The sequence below is a fragment of the Pleurodeles waltl genome, chromosome 3_1 (assembly GCF_031143425.1).
Source record: "Pleurodeles waltl isolate 20211129_DDA chromosome 3_1, aPleWal1.hap1.20221129, whole genome shotgun sequence".
NCBI classification, from domain to species: domain Eukaryota; kingdom Metazoa; phylum Chordata; class Amphibia; order Caudata; family Salamandridae; genus Pleurodeles; species Pleurodeles waltl.
In genome coordinates, this window is record NC_090440.1 from 533754132 (window position 1) to 533768767 (window position 14636).

A 14636-nucleotide genomic window follows, 5' to 3' on the forward strand; every position below is an offset into this window, starting at 1 on the left:
ATAATGGGATTGTAATATGTCGGACGGTATCCGTCATGCATGTGACGGAGTAACCGCATCGGCCAAACTCTAAATCAGGCCTAATGTCTTTTGAACACCCCCTCCCCAACCCCCAGGGCATTATAGCCATACTTCCTGATCCACTCTCCCATCGAGCAAACAAATCTCCTCCCCAACTGATAGCTTACCCAGGTGTATTGTAAACACCCCCAATACACAGCACCTTACTGTCCCTTCCTCCCTCCAGGACTCTAATTGCAGAATTCAACTGTGTGCAATCTGAGTTCAAGTTTGAACAGAAATCGAAAGATCTGGGCAATATCCGAACCGCCAGTGGTCCAGACGAGGCCGGAGTGTTCCGCCGGGAGCAGCTCTCGGAGACCTCTGGGTGGTCCTCCAGGATGACAGTGACCTTGGTTGAACACACCTGTTGTCCTCTCAGGATTTTTACCTCCTCCTGCAGCCCCTTTGTCAAGCCCTCGTCTGTATTCTCTCAACAAAATACCGTAAAGAAAGGCATCCAGGGAAAAAGAAATGACGATAGAATCTGAATTAGTTGAAAAGGAAGGTTTTAGAACATTTTTAAAGATGGATTCAGATGGAGCTTTCCTAAGAGCAGTAAGGAGAGCATTCCCTAATTTGGCTGCCAAGAGTGTGAAAGAATGTATCCACTTCTAGTTCTGTGCACGTTGGAGACTCGCTCAAAAAAAGATTGTTAGATCAAAGAGAAGCCTTTTCCTAAGGTAACAATGTCCTTGCTAAAAGAATAAGCCTCACCTCACCATTTTTGACAATTGGCAACCAGTGTTCTAGATATGCAGGGAGACTCGAAGTTAAAAAGTTAGAATGATCCAATCCGGAGGTGCCCATAGCATGTGTCCTGTGACTAAATGCAGAAACTGTTGTTTAGTGATTTGAGTTTGGCAAAGTAGATAGGGGAAACTGTCTGAATTTGTGTTGCAAAAGTAAGGTTGGTATCGAATTTCATTGCTAAGTTCCTAGATGTAGGAGTGGGAGTAGGGGGACTAATTATTTTGCTGCTCGACTAGTGGCAGAGGACATTAAGTTCAAAAAAAGAAAATTTCAGTTTTCTGTGAATTTAATTTGAGACAGGTATTATAAACCCTTTCAGAGACTCCTCTATGGTAGCTTTTAAATATGGGCAGGGTATCTATGTGAGTCTCATGAAAAGTATGGGTGGGTGTATCTTACGTAATTTTGTGTAGTGTAATCACACAGGATTACCCAAACTTTCACCAAGATTACACAGAATAATGCGAGAAGAGTAACTCTGCATTTAGCACAAGAAAAGTAATTCAGCATTTAGTGCCATTTTGGAGGCGAGGATGCATTTTGCACGAAAAATAGCTCTAAATGCAAAAGAACACAAATTATGAGCTAATGTGCTCTTGCAGTTGGATTTTTTTCCCCCAAACTACTCTTAATTACAAAAGACGGCGTAATCCCGTTATAATCAGTAATTCTGCGTCAAAGAGTAACGCAGGATTATCAAAATTACTCTGATTACTCTGATGTAATTGAAATAACACCACCCACGCCTAATGAAAAGTCAAAAGCAGTTGAGTGTCAACTGCAGATGATACCATCTGGAGTCGCTAAGGTTCAATCAGACTTGCCTATGGTTCCAGATAAGCAATAAACAATGTAGGTTACAATACCGATCCCTGAGGAGCACTTTATGAGAATGGTTTAGGGGCGGAAGTGTAGGGAGGAAGGTAGGCTACTCGGGATCTATCCTCCAGAACGGATTTAATCCAGGCTAATACCTGTCCTTGAATCCCTAGCTTCCCAGTCTACCATCATATTGGAAAGGGACACCGTTTCAAAAGCAGCCAGCACAACTAACAGGGCCACTGTAACCAACAGGCCTTGATCAAGACTGCATTTGATAAATTCAGTAACTTCCATTAGTGCTGACTTCATGCTGAAACCCTGATTGTGACTCCTGCAAAAGGTTATTAAATTCAACCTCATGGGGTAGTTTTCTATTAACGAGTTTCTCAAGAATCTTTGAAATTGCAGGCAAGAATGAAATATGGTCTACAATTACTCAAACTATAGGGCCAGCTTTAAGCCTTTTCAACAGCAGTAACATTGGCTTGTGACAGAGAGAGAGTGTGAGGACAGTGAAGTCCAAGAGGTGATATGCAGTGTGAATCAAATAGAGCATGTCTCGGAGAAGTGTTGTATTAAGCATAATGGATTAAGTTCTGGTCAATGTGAGAAAATACATAATAAAAAATTGGCATCTGACGAGACATTTGGGCAAAGAGTTCAGTACTTCCATACGCATGGCAGAAGAACTTAAATGTGATGGAGTGTTGATCTGTTGCAAGGGATTATTTCTAACCCTGAAAGGGAAGCATAGAGTGTTAGAACTAGCCCATGGGTGGGCACACTGGGATTCGTCCAGTGAAAATAGGGGTACTTGAGGATGTTTTGTGATCAAGTTTAGTTAAGGCCATTGAACATTTTGTGAGAGGCACTACTGCATGTCTGCTGAGCAACAAAACACAGGTCAGGTCTATGTCACAAGTATGTCTGTGGAGTTGCCCATGTTACCGTGGAACAAATCAGTGCTAGATTTAGCGAGATCCTAGGGATTCTAAGGCATATTCCCTAAATTTGAATTAGTGTTGTTTGATTGCGTGTCCAAGTGGCCGAAGATTACATTTATTTACAATGCCAGTATGAAAACATAGCGGAGTTCTTGTGGGATGTATTCAGCAGTGATGGTTTTCCAAGGAGTTAGTTACCAATATTGGCACTCAATTGACCTCTTCTACCATGCAGGAGTACTTCATTTGGGATCAAGCACACTAGGACACTGTTGTTTAATTTCCAGTATAATAGACTGGTGGAACTCCTTAACTAGGTGGCCAATGAACAAACAGTTACAGATGATTTTGGCGAATGGGTTGAGCTGGAAGAATACAGTAAGAGAAATGCTGTGGGCAATGAAGACTATAGCAGATGTGAACACGGGGGTCTCATCTTTCCTGTTCCTGGCAGGTAGAGTGTCTGATACTGGTATGAATAAGGAGTGGATGGGACAGAAGGAATTGAATGTGAGCAAGTTGAAGAATGTGGTAAGTATGAGACATGCTGCCCTTTGCAAATATTGGAAAATATGCAAGGAGTAACAGTGGGTGACTGGGTGCCGGTGAAGAAGAGTGGTCAAATAAGGAAAGCAGTTTCACGTTCCATTGCACCCAAGAGGCAGCAGGGCCTTCACAATATGGCATCGGTGTGAAAGAAGTAGAACAAGCAGTAGTTGTAATAAAAAAAACCAGGTAAATAAATAAAGATACATTTTATATCAGGAAGAATACCCATGAACAGCATCTGGTGAGGCTGAAGTCCTATGGACCAATGGTCCCCCTCAACTGCTCTTTAGAGTCCCCAACATTTTAACATAACACCAAATGAAATCATGCAGACTCCCAAAGGGAAAAGATGGGGGGTTGGGGAAGGGAGGTGAATGGAAAACACAATATTAAATAAAAAGAAAATTAACCAACAAAGAAACTGTGAACATTAATACAAAATATTCATAATTAGATGGATAACAGTCAACTCAAATTAAACTCTGATAAGACAGAAATTGTTATTATTAGAAGCTAATATGGTCTGTGGAACTCCACACTCTGGCCAGCCACTATGAGTGCCCAAGAAATCAGTTAGGAACCTCAGAATTCTGATTGATAAGAGCTTGTCTATGAAACCCAGTTAGGGTCTGTAATTTCAGATTGCTTTTTTACAGCTCAGCAAAATCAAAAAGATTGATAAACTTCTTTCCTTTGAGGTTCCTACTCAGGTAATTATTGCATTGGTTACCTCAAGAATAGACTATGCAAACTCCCTCAACTTGGGCCTTCCACAGGGCTTGAACCGCAGTATTCAATTAGTATAAAATCAGGCAACCAGGCTATTATAACAGCAACTTTGGAACTGCCACATCATCCCGCTGATGAGGAAATTTACACTGGTTGCCAGTAGAACAGAGGTACATATTCAAGACAGACTGCATTATTATAAATCATTACAGAGTAGCAGTCCAGCCTTTATTTCATCCCACATTCAAAAGAACACGCCCACTTGTATTTTGAGATCTATGCCCTTGAATCTCCTCATCATTCCTTCCTTCAACAGTAAGAAACTTGGCAGTTCCAGATTCCCTGTATTTGGCCCCTGCATCTGGAAAGCCCTCCCACTCGATATAAGGTCCGCACCCTGCTACTTTTAAATCATTTAATTTGTCTCCAACTGTACTTTCTACACCACTGCATTCTCATTTTGTTCAACATTTTCTGATTTATAGACATTGGATTTGTTCCATGAGCTCTCATTGGCCCCATCAGGAGCTGTATTATGGTATACTTTGGGGAATATCATCCAATCTGCTCATGTAGCATCCTCAGAATACACCTTAGATGATATGGGGATTTAATTTCCCTACATTTGGTATCTCTTCTCATGTTCCAACACTTGCCATCTAAAATAATTTTACTACATCTGTTGACATTCACCACCTTAATGGCTCTAAAAACATGGTTTACTACGGTTTCTTACATTGTGAGGCCATCAGAACAGTGGTGTCTGCAAATGTGGACTCAAGGGGGTGGCTACAAGGATGCACAAACAAAACATGCTTGGCCATCTACAATGAGCGATCATGAAGGTTTTGCATGTGTATTTTATTGATCAAAAACATCGTCAATTCCCAAATGGGTAGTGAATACAATGCAGTCAGCTGTAGTTTCTATGTTAGTTCCCATGAAAATTGTTAGGAGAATGTGGTTCTCAAGCTTTTTGATTTAGCAGCCTCAGGAATCTAGATGATATTACGTTTGCTAAATCACTGTAATCAAGAAAAAGAGTCTCATGGAGGTCAAGGCACTGGATAATTCTATTCTGTCCCAATGTACTCAATGGTTTCATACACACATACATTATTTGGTCTGCTTTGGTACTATTGTAAAATGATGTGTTTTGATTGCATGAATGCTCCTCAGTTCAACATAATCTTGGAAAGCCTTCGTTGACTTTGCATAACCCCTGTATTGATTGGGCTTCAAGAACAGTACAACTGAATTCTGCTTACTGTCAAGTTAGTTGTTTGACCTCATTTAAATATGGAGAAAGCTGTCCCTCTAAAGTGTTTGCAGTAATTAATATTTTACTAGTAATTGATTGCAAAGTTTGCCTACCCTTTTAATATATGGAGCCTAGTGATGTATTCAGCAAGATAAAAAGCTAATGTATCCTCCTCCCACCCCCATGAAGTAATTATTGCAAGACTCATTGGGGACCATGTGCACAAATACAGTTAAGAGTGTGCTCTCACTCAATCAGAAACAAAATAGCTTAAACAGAATAGCTTTAGCAGTACTTAGCGGAAATCCTGGTTAATGAGTTTGATAATCCCTCACAGTTCTCTGCTTCTTCCCTGTTATTTTTTTGTTCCCAAAAGGGGGTGAACTGAGAAGGTGTATAAACAATTGAGACTTCAATAGAGTCACAGTGAAATGCTTTTACCTCCTGCCATAATATCTGTTGCAGCACGTCCGAAACTTACAGGTATTCATGAAGATGGGTGTTAAAGGAACTTACCATTTAGTCAGAATCTTAGAGAGACAAATAGAAAATTTCAGTTTGCACTAAGTGTGGGTAATTTGAATACCAGGTTATGGCTTTGAACCCTGCAACGTTTCAGGAGCATTTTTAGTGCTTTTTTATGAGGTTTTCGAAGGAATTGTGCATGTGCTCTTTATTGTCTATGTAATTGGCATTTTAATGTATTCCGCCGCCTTGGAAATTCACATACTTCATGTTAAAGTGCTTCTACAATGATTCAGACATCATCATCCTTTTGCTAAGCTGAATACATGTATTTCCCCAACCAATAATGCAGGGCTTTTGGGATACACAATTACGCATGAAAGTATTCAAATGGATGAAAAGAAAGTATCAGCAATTGTTCTGTAGCCCGCGCAATCCTCGGTTCAGGCTATTGAACTTTTTTTGTTTTGCCATTTTTTATAAGAGGCTCATTCATCAGTTTTCCGAGGTCATAAAACACATTATCAAGTTACTAAAAGAAGGACATATTTGTTTGGTCAAACAAAGCAGAAGAAACTTTTTGTTTCTTTAAAGAAACTTTTTTCTAGTGCTCCTATTTTGCAACATCCTAGTGTGGAATGTCCTTTTATTTTCAAAGCTGATGCTTCCTACCATGTGAAGAGGTTGTTTTACCTCAAAGAAATACAAAAGCTGAACAGGCTCATGCAGTAGCTTATATTTCTAAAAAGGAAATCGCTAGCAGAGTTAAATGACACTGTTAAGAAACTCTTAGCCATTAAGAGATCTATTGAGGAAATGAGCCATTACTTGTTGGGAGCCAAATCACTACAGAAGTGTGCAGTGGTCACAGAAGCCTACGGTTTCTGAAATTAGCCACAGTCCTTACTCTGTGATTTTGGAAGGGCAAAATATAATAAGCCGAATTGTTCCCCTCCTCATCCACAAAAAATATTGTAAAAATCACACATTAACATTCAGAAACAATATTGCAAAAAACAAAAGTGTAAACTTTCATACTATGCATTCCTGTAATAAGATCCAGCAGGTGCAGTTGAAACATTTCATCATGAATAGATTTGCTGCAAGAATGTATTTTGTGTTCTAATGTACTAATATGCTTTTGTAAAGACGGTGTTTTGTAATCTGGCGTGCAGACACACATGCACTGTACACTTGTCACTTCAATTAGCATACAGTGTTGTGTGGGTAGACTTCGACTAAAATAGCATAATGAAGCACACTTATAGCCCTTCTGTGTTAGTATTTTAAAATGATACATTTTAAAGTAACAAAACAGTGCTAAGGAGTGTTATTCAGTCGTTTTTGTCCAGTTTATTTTGACAAGTGTATACCATTTAGAGAAACTGTCCAAAAGAGGAGATAGAGGAGTTTGAACAACTGGACAATAAAGACCATGTTCGTAACTTCTGAACCTTCATCAAAATGCTGCAAAACATAAGTGTACTGTATAGGCTACCCACCAATAACTAGGAAGAACCAAGGGGGAGGAGTAATCCCTGTCCGAAAAGGCCCCATACACAGGTAGAGTTTGAAGGAAGTAGCACAGGAAGAGGGCTTGGAATACTAGAGACAGTACATTTGTTCATCCTGAACATCCAATGGAGGAGTAGTAGGAGATTGGGGTATTATGCAATAAGATGGCTAGCCTTCACTATGCAATACCTTTACATTACCCCAAAAATATCTTTTAGATTCACACTAATAAATCACAAGCTCAGTCCTAGTAGTGTGGCACAGAGTATTCAGGCTTTACTATAGGAACCTCTTAAGCATTTGAGAGGACCAACATGGAAGGTAAGTAATTGACACAACTCGAAGGAAGTCCAACATCAATTTATAAAAATAAAGCAGATTTGTATATAATTTTAGACACCAATATGAAGACAATTGGATGAGTATAACCAGAGTTATGGATTTTTAAAGGAAAAATAAATCAGTAAATAAAATCTTGCAAAATGATAATGTCGCGGTTAATGGCAAAATGCACTAGTGACAATCAGTCACTTGCAGATCAAGTTCACTGGAAATCACTAGGTCATAAGGTGAGGCAGGACCCAAGACCAGGCTCAGACAGTCACCTCATTTTTGCCTGGCTCATAGGGCATAGGTGCAGATTAGTCCTGGCTGTCCCTGGTGCTAAACGTGGGAGCCACGGGTGCTGATTTTGCCACTTAGACATGGCTGGGGAGGACAAGGATGCAAAATCTTGACAACGAGGCCACTAGAGCATTGGGTTGAAGATGCTGCAGGATTCCCTTGAGGCACAATATCAGATAAAGATAGTGGTATCCCAAATGGCTACCAACAACCGTTGGTAACAGCATCTTCAGCCTCTGGTCACTTTGATGTTCTGGAGTCCGAGGGAAAATAGTAGCCGCCTGAAACTTACTGGAGCTCAGTGCTACATTTTCCCACAACACAATAGACCATTTAATTTTGAGAAATATCACGGCAGGCCTGATGGCCAGTGATTCTTTGGCTCCTGGAATGCGATTTTTGGGTGCTGCTGCAGGGGGCTAGTACCTCTAGTCCGAGGGAGTTAGGAGTTTCCGTTGGCTTGCATTAGGGTTTCTCTTTTTTTTGGAACCAATCTCTTGTCCTGGACGGGTCACAGACGTGCAGTTGCAGGGTGGTAGTCTAAGGTGCCTTTTTATTTGGGCAGGCCCTGAAGTCGCAAACTTTGGTCTCTTCTTTGTATTGTGTTGCCAGCAGATGAGATCAGAGGTTCTGGGACCAGGGGAGCTTCTTAAATCCTAGATTTAGGGGTGGTAGGGGTGTGGGTGTAAGGAGCTAATGTGACTAATCTGCTTCCTGAGGAGTGTGGCATCTTTTGTACCCAGATGCCTCTATTCTGCCACTTTAAAAAAATGGCAGAACCCTTCTTCGGCTGTACAGACCAGGCAGACCACCCTAGGGGTGTGGTGTGTTCACCTCTTGACTATCTAATGTTCTCACCTGTCTGGGTTGCAAATATGCCTGGGGCAAGGAACTCTCTTTTTTCTCCTCTAGGAGGCAGCCTACTTGCATATCAGAGGTGATGTGTACTTTGAAGCTCATCACTCTGATATTCCACTTCACTAGCCATCCTGTCAAGGAGGGTGGTGGCATCTCCTGCCCAGGCAAGCCTTTATTTCTGACTCCTGGGAGTATTCAGACCTCGTAGCATGGGGTCAGTTTCTTGTCTTGGTGGCAGCAGCTACAGGCTGTCAGCCAGGGCACAGGAAAGGGTGGAGCAGCCAGGTGGGCAACCTCCAAGGTAGCCACCTGGGTGCATGGCACATCAAATACGACCAGGGGAAGAAGTCGAGTTTGATTTATATGAGACAAGTTGTTTGATACCAAACATGACACTTTTCAGTGGGACCAAAATGGAACGGGCAACCTCTGGATGTCCAACTGTCAGGCCATGTTATCCTAAGGCCCCCTGAACACTTATAGTAGTCCTTAAGGGAAATAGATAACTATAGGTACATATACGCTTGCAGTTATATGGCCACACTTTTAATATAATGCACCCTGCCTCTTGGGCTCCAGAAGCCTGCCTTAGGGGTGACTGGCATATATTGAAAATAGTGTTGTGATCTTGCCAGTCATGGTGAGGGCAAATTGAAGTTTGAGCAGTTTGCAGTGCTCATGCAGTCTGCAATGGCAGAACTGTTGTCATCCTTTTACATGGGTCACTCTGGGTGGCACAATCAGTGCTTAAGGCCCTTGTGACTTTAATTTACATGCCGTGGGTAACACTGGTACCAGGTACATATGAGGAGATCAAAGTCCTTGCCAAATGGGGTTACCAATTCACATGCATTTTAGGGAGAGAGCACTGGCACTGGAGCCTGGGTAGTAGGCTTCAGTGTACTTTCAGAGTCAAAGCGTTTAGCATTAGAGAAAAAATGTGGTGGTGGCCATACAAAAAGGGCACTTGCCTATAGGAGGTAAACATGTGGGGGAATTGCAAACAAAGACATGACACGAGGGATTCAAAAGTAAGTTGAGCACTCAAGTTGAGTAGCCATGTTATAGTTTCATGTAAATTATTATATGACTTACAAATTAACTTGGCCTCACTTGCTCACCCACTCCTAATGCAATGGGATTTAGAGTGGGGACAAGAGTTTGCATGCAGAGTGAGCGAAAAAACATTCTTAGTTCCGTGCTTGAGGAACAGACTACTCACCCTGCCAAGATTTTGTAGGATGCTGCCCCCCTAAGTAGTGTGCAAAGTTAGGCACACCGTGCAGGGGTTCCAGGCAACCACACATTGGTTTACAGAGGTGAAAACTAGATCACCTAATGCTCTAATTTTTATGGTAGCTTGGTCGAGCAGTTAGGCCAATCTTGGAGAAGTGCAAAGCATTTGTTGTACTCACAGTATCAATCATGCAACTCACATATTCAAAAGAATAACTCAAGACCAATTTATAAAAGTACTTCAGAGTTTTATATAAATTTTAAGACCAAGGATATTATAATTGCTTAAGTACTTTTGGAGATATGGACTTTTGAAGTTTAATGAAAATAATCTTTTTGTGCGTAATTACGCACTATAGGAAACAATGGAAAGTCCCCCTGAAAAATACATATAAAATCATACTGTGGTGTTGCCAAGTTCTTCTTTTGCAATTTGGTTGAGGTCGTCAGTGCGCACACTGTGCCAGCTGGAGAAGTTCGGCCAGCTCCCTGCGCCGGCGGGAGCAGCAATGGAAAATCCCTGGAGCTGGTGCAAGGCCACTGCAGTGGACCACTTGGAAAAGCACTGCACAGGTAGGTTTAGAGGTGGTTCCTTGAGGTTTGCTTGGAGTGTCGAGGTTGCAAGGGGTGAGGAACCCTTAGGGCACAACAGGTTCTTCGTTGGAGGGCACAGGCGGCTGGGTGCAGAGCAAATGGGTGAGCCAAGAGCTGCGCACAAATATGCCTTTGGGATCTGGAGGTACGTCACTTTAAGAGCTGCTTGCAGGACAACAGGGGCACTCTGACAGGTGGTCTAGGGTGTTCCTGAAGTCCCTCAACTGGGGCTCCCAACTGGTCTTTTTCCAGTCCCTGGTAGACTGGTTTTCTTGGTGTCCAATGTCAGCTGTCCAGCACCCAGGGTATTGGCACAGTTCAGCCACTGGAGGGCACAGTGCCACTAAACTTGGCACACTGGCAGGGTTTGTCCTTGTGGTTGTTGGAGTGTTGTCTGGCCTGACTGCAACGTTTGGTTCAGGAGTTAGTGGCCAGTCAGTGAAGTGACCCTCAATGGGTTGTTGGTTTGTTTTTTGTTGCAGGGTGGTACCTCCACTCTGGAGGGAGTTCTAGGACAATTGGCAAAGCCTGGAGGGCCTCTGAATTTCTTGAGGTCAGTCCAGTTGTCCAGCAACTCCTCAGCGGCGATTGTCAGGTCCTGGGTGAAGCAGGCAGGATTTGGTGCCTTTTTTCTTTGTGCAGCAGGTCCATAGTTCTCGTGCCTTGGATCTTCTTTGTGATGGCCTTCTTTGTGTCCTTCAAATCTGGCTTCTTGGTCTAGGGATGCCCACTAAATACTGAATTTACTGGGTGTTTTAGGGAGATCCTGAAAGTGTTCAATGGGAAACCTACCTTTGGGTGGCTACACCCACTATAGTGACTATAGTGGGAAGGGTCACTTACCTATCCCTGATTGGCTATTTTCCTTCCATGTAAGATGGAGGAAAATGAAATGGAGTGTCCACCTTGCAGGCAACACCTTAGGGGTGGTGCATGCCAGGTGGGGCCACTCCTCCTACCCTTTGTGTGGCTTCCCGCCTTTGCTCCTGCCAAAAGCGGGGGTTTGCAAAAGGGTTGACCATCTGCTGCTAGCAGCAGGTCTGAGGGTCGAGTTTCAATGACAGTAAGCCCTTTGAAGCTCAGTGCCAGGGCAGTGCACATTCCTGACAGAGGGGGTGTTAGCACTTCCACCCAGGCACCCAGGAAGGGCACTGTTTTACAAGCAGCTCCTCAGTGGCGATTGTTGGTCCTGGGTGCAGCAGGCAGGGCTTGGTGCCTTTTTCTTTGTGCAGCAGGTCCACAGTTCTCATGCCTTGGATCTTATTTGTGCTGGTCCTGTTTGTGTCCTTTGAATCTAACTTCTTCGTCTAGAGATGCCCACTAAATACTGAATTTGGTGGGCGTTGTAGGGGGAACCTGGTAGTTTCCAATGGGACACCTACCTTTGGTGGCTACACCAACTATAGTTTCTATAGTGGAAAGCATCACTTCCCTATACCTGATTGGCCATTTTCCTTCCACCCAAGATGGAGGAAAATTAAATGACGTGTCCACCTCGCAGGCAACATCTTAGAGGTGGTGCATGCCAGGTGGGGTCATTCTTCCTACCCTTTATGTGGTTTCCCGCCTTTGCTGCAGCCAAAAGTGGAGGTTTGCAAAGGGGTTGAGCATCTCCTTCTTGCAGCCAGCCTGGGGTCGAGTTTCAAAGGCAGGCTGTAAGGCCTGCCAGAGGGGTGTGTGATCCATAGTAAATGCACTTTATGGTGGACAGTGCACACAGGCAGTGTGCCATATCGAGTTTGTGTTTTAGATGTGCACCAGGACACTCAGCCTGTGATGGCAGTGCTGGGTGCATCTAGATGCATGGCCCTAGAGGGTGGCACAATCAGTGCTGCTGTCCTCAGGGGCCTAACCATAGTACCCCATGCCTTGGTACCTAAATATCCTTTTACTAGGGGCTTAAAGTGGTAGCTAAGGGTGTATCCAATTGTGCCAATTCATCACAACAGTTTTGGGGAAAGAGATTTGGACCAGGGAACCTGGTTAGTAGGGGCCCTGGGCACTACAACTTCAAGGCTACATCAGTCAAAAATTGGGGGCTAACCATGTCAAAAAGAGGCATTTTCTAGCAGATTTATTTCAGGGTCTTGCAGGCGTTCACCTGTTCTGAGCCTAGAGAACTCATAGATGAAGAAAAGGAATTCCCTGACTCGTGTTGCTTGTATATTCTCAAATTCCCCTGATACTTCCTGTCTCCACTTTTCAAGTCTTCCTCCAGTTGGGATAAGCAACCAAAATGCTTTCTCATTGCAACTGGATGCCCAGACAGATGTGTGGCTATGCCCAGCCATGAGTAGGTTCTGTACACTTTGTAGGCACCTTAAAGCCTTTTTGGGCCTTATAGGTTAACCTCAAACTACTCATTTTCCAAGACCTACATTGCTGACTTCTTCTGATTTTAAAAGATGCACTGAAACCCTTTACTATATCAGTGATTCAATGCTTGTATCTCCATAGTTCTTTCTCATACAATCCTGCATTCCTGTGAAAACTGTCACACTCAATTAATTCTGTTGGAAAAGAAAGCTGTGGCCCTTTAGACCCAATAAATGTATCCATCATGAATAATTCCTCATTGTCTCAGCAATCACAGTTCAACTGAGCCCTACTCTTAAAATATCTGAAAGTGCTGCTGTTGCTGCCTTGCTTTCAGTGAGTGATAAACAGAACCATAAATTAAGTGATTTGTTAAGAATTAGTGGCAGGTGGATCTAATTGTCCCTTAGAGATACTTGGTCATACTACAATATAGGAAAACATAATTCAAGGTGAGTGGTTGTAATTTACAAAGAATGTACAAATGTTAAACAAACAATGGTTACAAATTAAAATGCCACTGTTACGGATTTAGAGAGCTTAGAAAATTAACATTCAAGTCTCCAAAACTTGATTTTTCAAAACTAATCTTGTTTCTCACTTGTCGGGTGATAATTAAGTATCTAATGAAGATCTGATTTATTTTAAAAGTAGCCATGTGCTAACATTTAATGATAACCTATTGCTTAGATACGTTATCCGTCAATTGCCAAAGTCAAACATTGCTGCCCTGGGTGAAAACAACATATTCCAATTGCCCAAAAAGCAATATGTAAAGACGAGATCACAATAGATCTTATCATTACTCCCAGCAACAGTATCAAAATAGAGAACCTGGCTGGTCACTCATTATTTTAATTCCTAGTTCTATCATACTCCAAACAGAAGCTCCCAAAATAAATCTTATCTCAAATATGCTAGGGTCAGGAATACAAAAAAGACCCTTCTCACATCTCTGCAAACTAGGATTTGAATATCCCTTAAGATAAACAGTGAACCTGCAAACACTGACTCACAAGTTAATCATTGTATTTCTAGTCTCTCTTCCTTATTATTCAAGATCTAGCCCTCCTCACCCCAACAAAGAAAAGAGTCAAGACTAGAATTGTCAAAGGAGGGTTCTCCCATCACCTGAAAACAGAGATATTACATCTGTTCCTTGGAATGTAAATGGAGAAAAGGCCTGTCACTTCTATAGCCCAAGATCATAAAAAGAGAAGAAAAGGTGTAAAACAATACCAAATCCAAGTCCAGAGTTTTGGAATCCCAGATAAAATCAACAAAGTATCAACTGAGGAGATTGTTCAAAATCATAAAGGCTCCACTCTCTTTACTCAAAACACCCCCAGTGTCTGATAACACAACCACCAAACTGCCCAAATTCTTCTCAGACAAAAGATTTAAGATTTACGAAATTGTGTCAAATGCTGGCCTATGTGTCATACTCAGCTTTTTTTAAAAACTTTGTTTCTCTTACAGAGTATCAAAGTGCGGTCCAAGCATATCATCTTTCAGCGCTTTGAACACTCTCATATGTGGCTTCAATCAGATCAAACAACAGATCACAGTTATGCATTTGCACATTTTTGACCAAAACATTTGTTAGCCTTATCAGCCTCTGCATTGTTGTCTAGTGCTGAACACCATCTTTGTTCCCCTGTATTCTTAAAGGAACCAATTACCATGACTCTCTGAACAGTAATATCTCAGTGCTGTAGTCCATCCCACACCAACCCCCTCCCATAGAAACCAGGCTGAGTCTAATCCTTAATCTCTGCTGCACATTGGGCAACAAGCCTCACCTTTCCTCCCTTGCGAGTTCTCCACTCTGGAAAGCTTCCCACACTTGTGTTCATCCCGTCTGTTACATTCTGGCCTCAACTCAGGTGCCCCAGAATGTCTTGAACTTT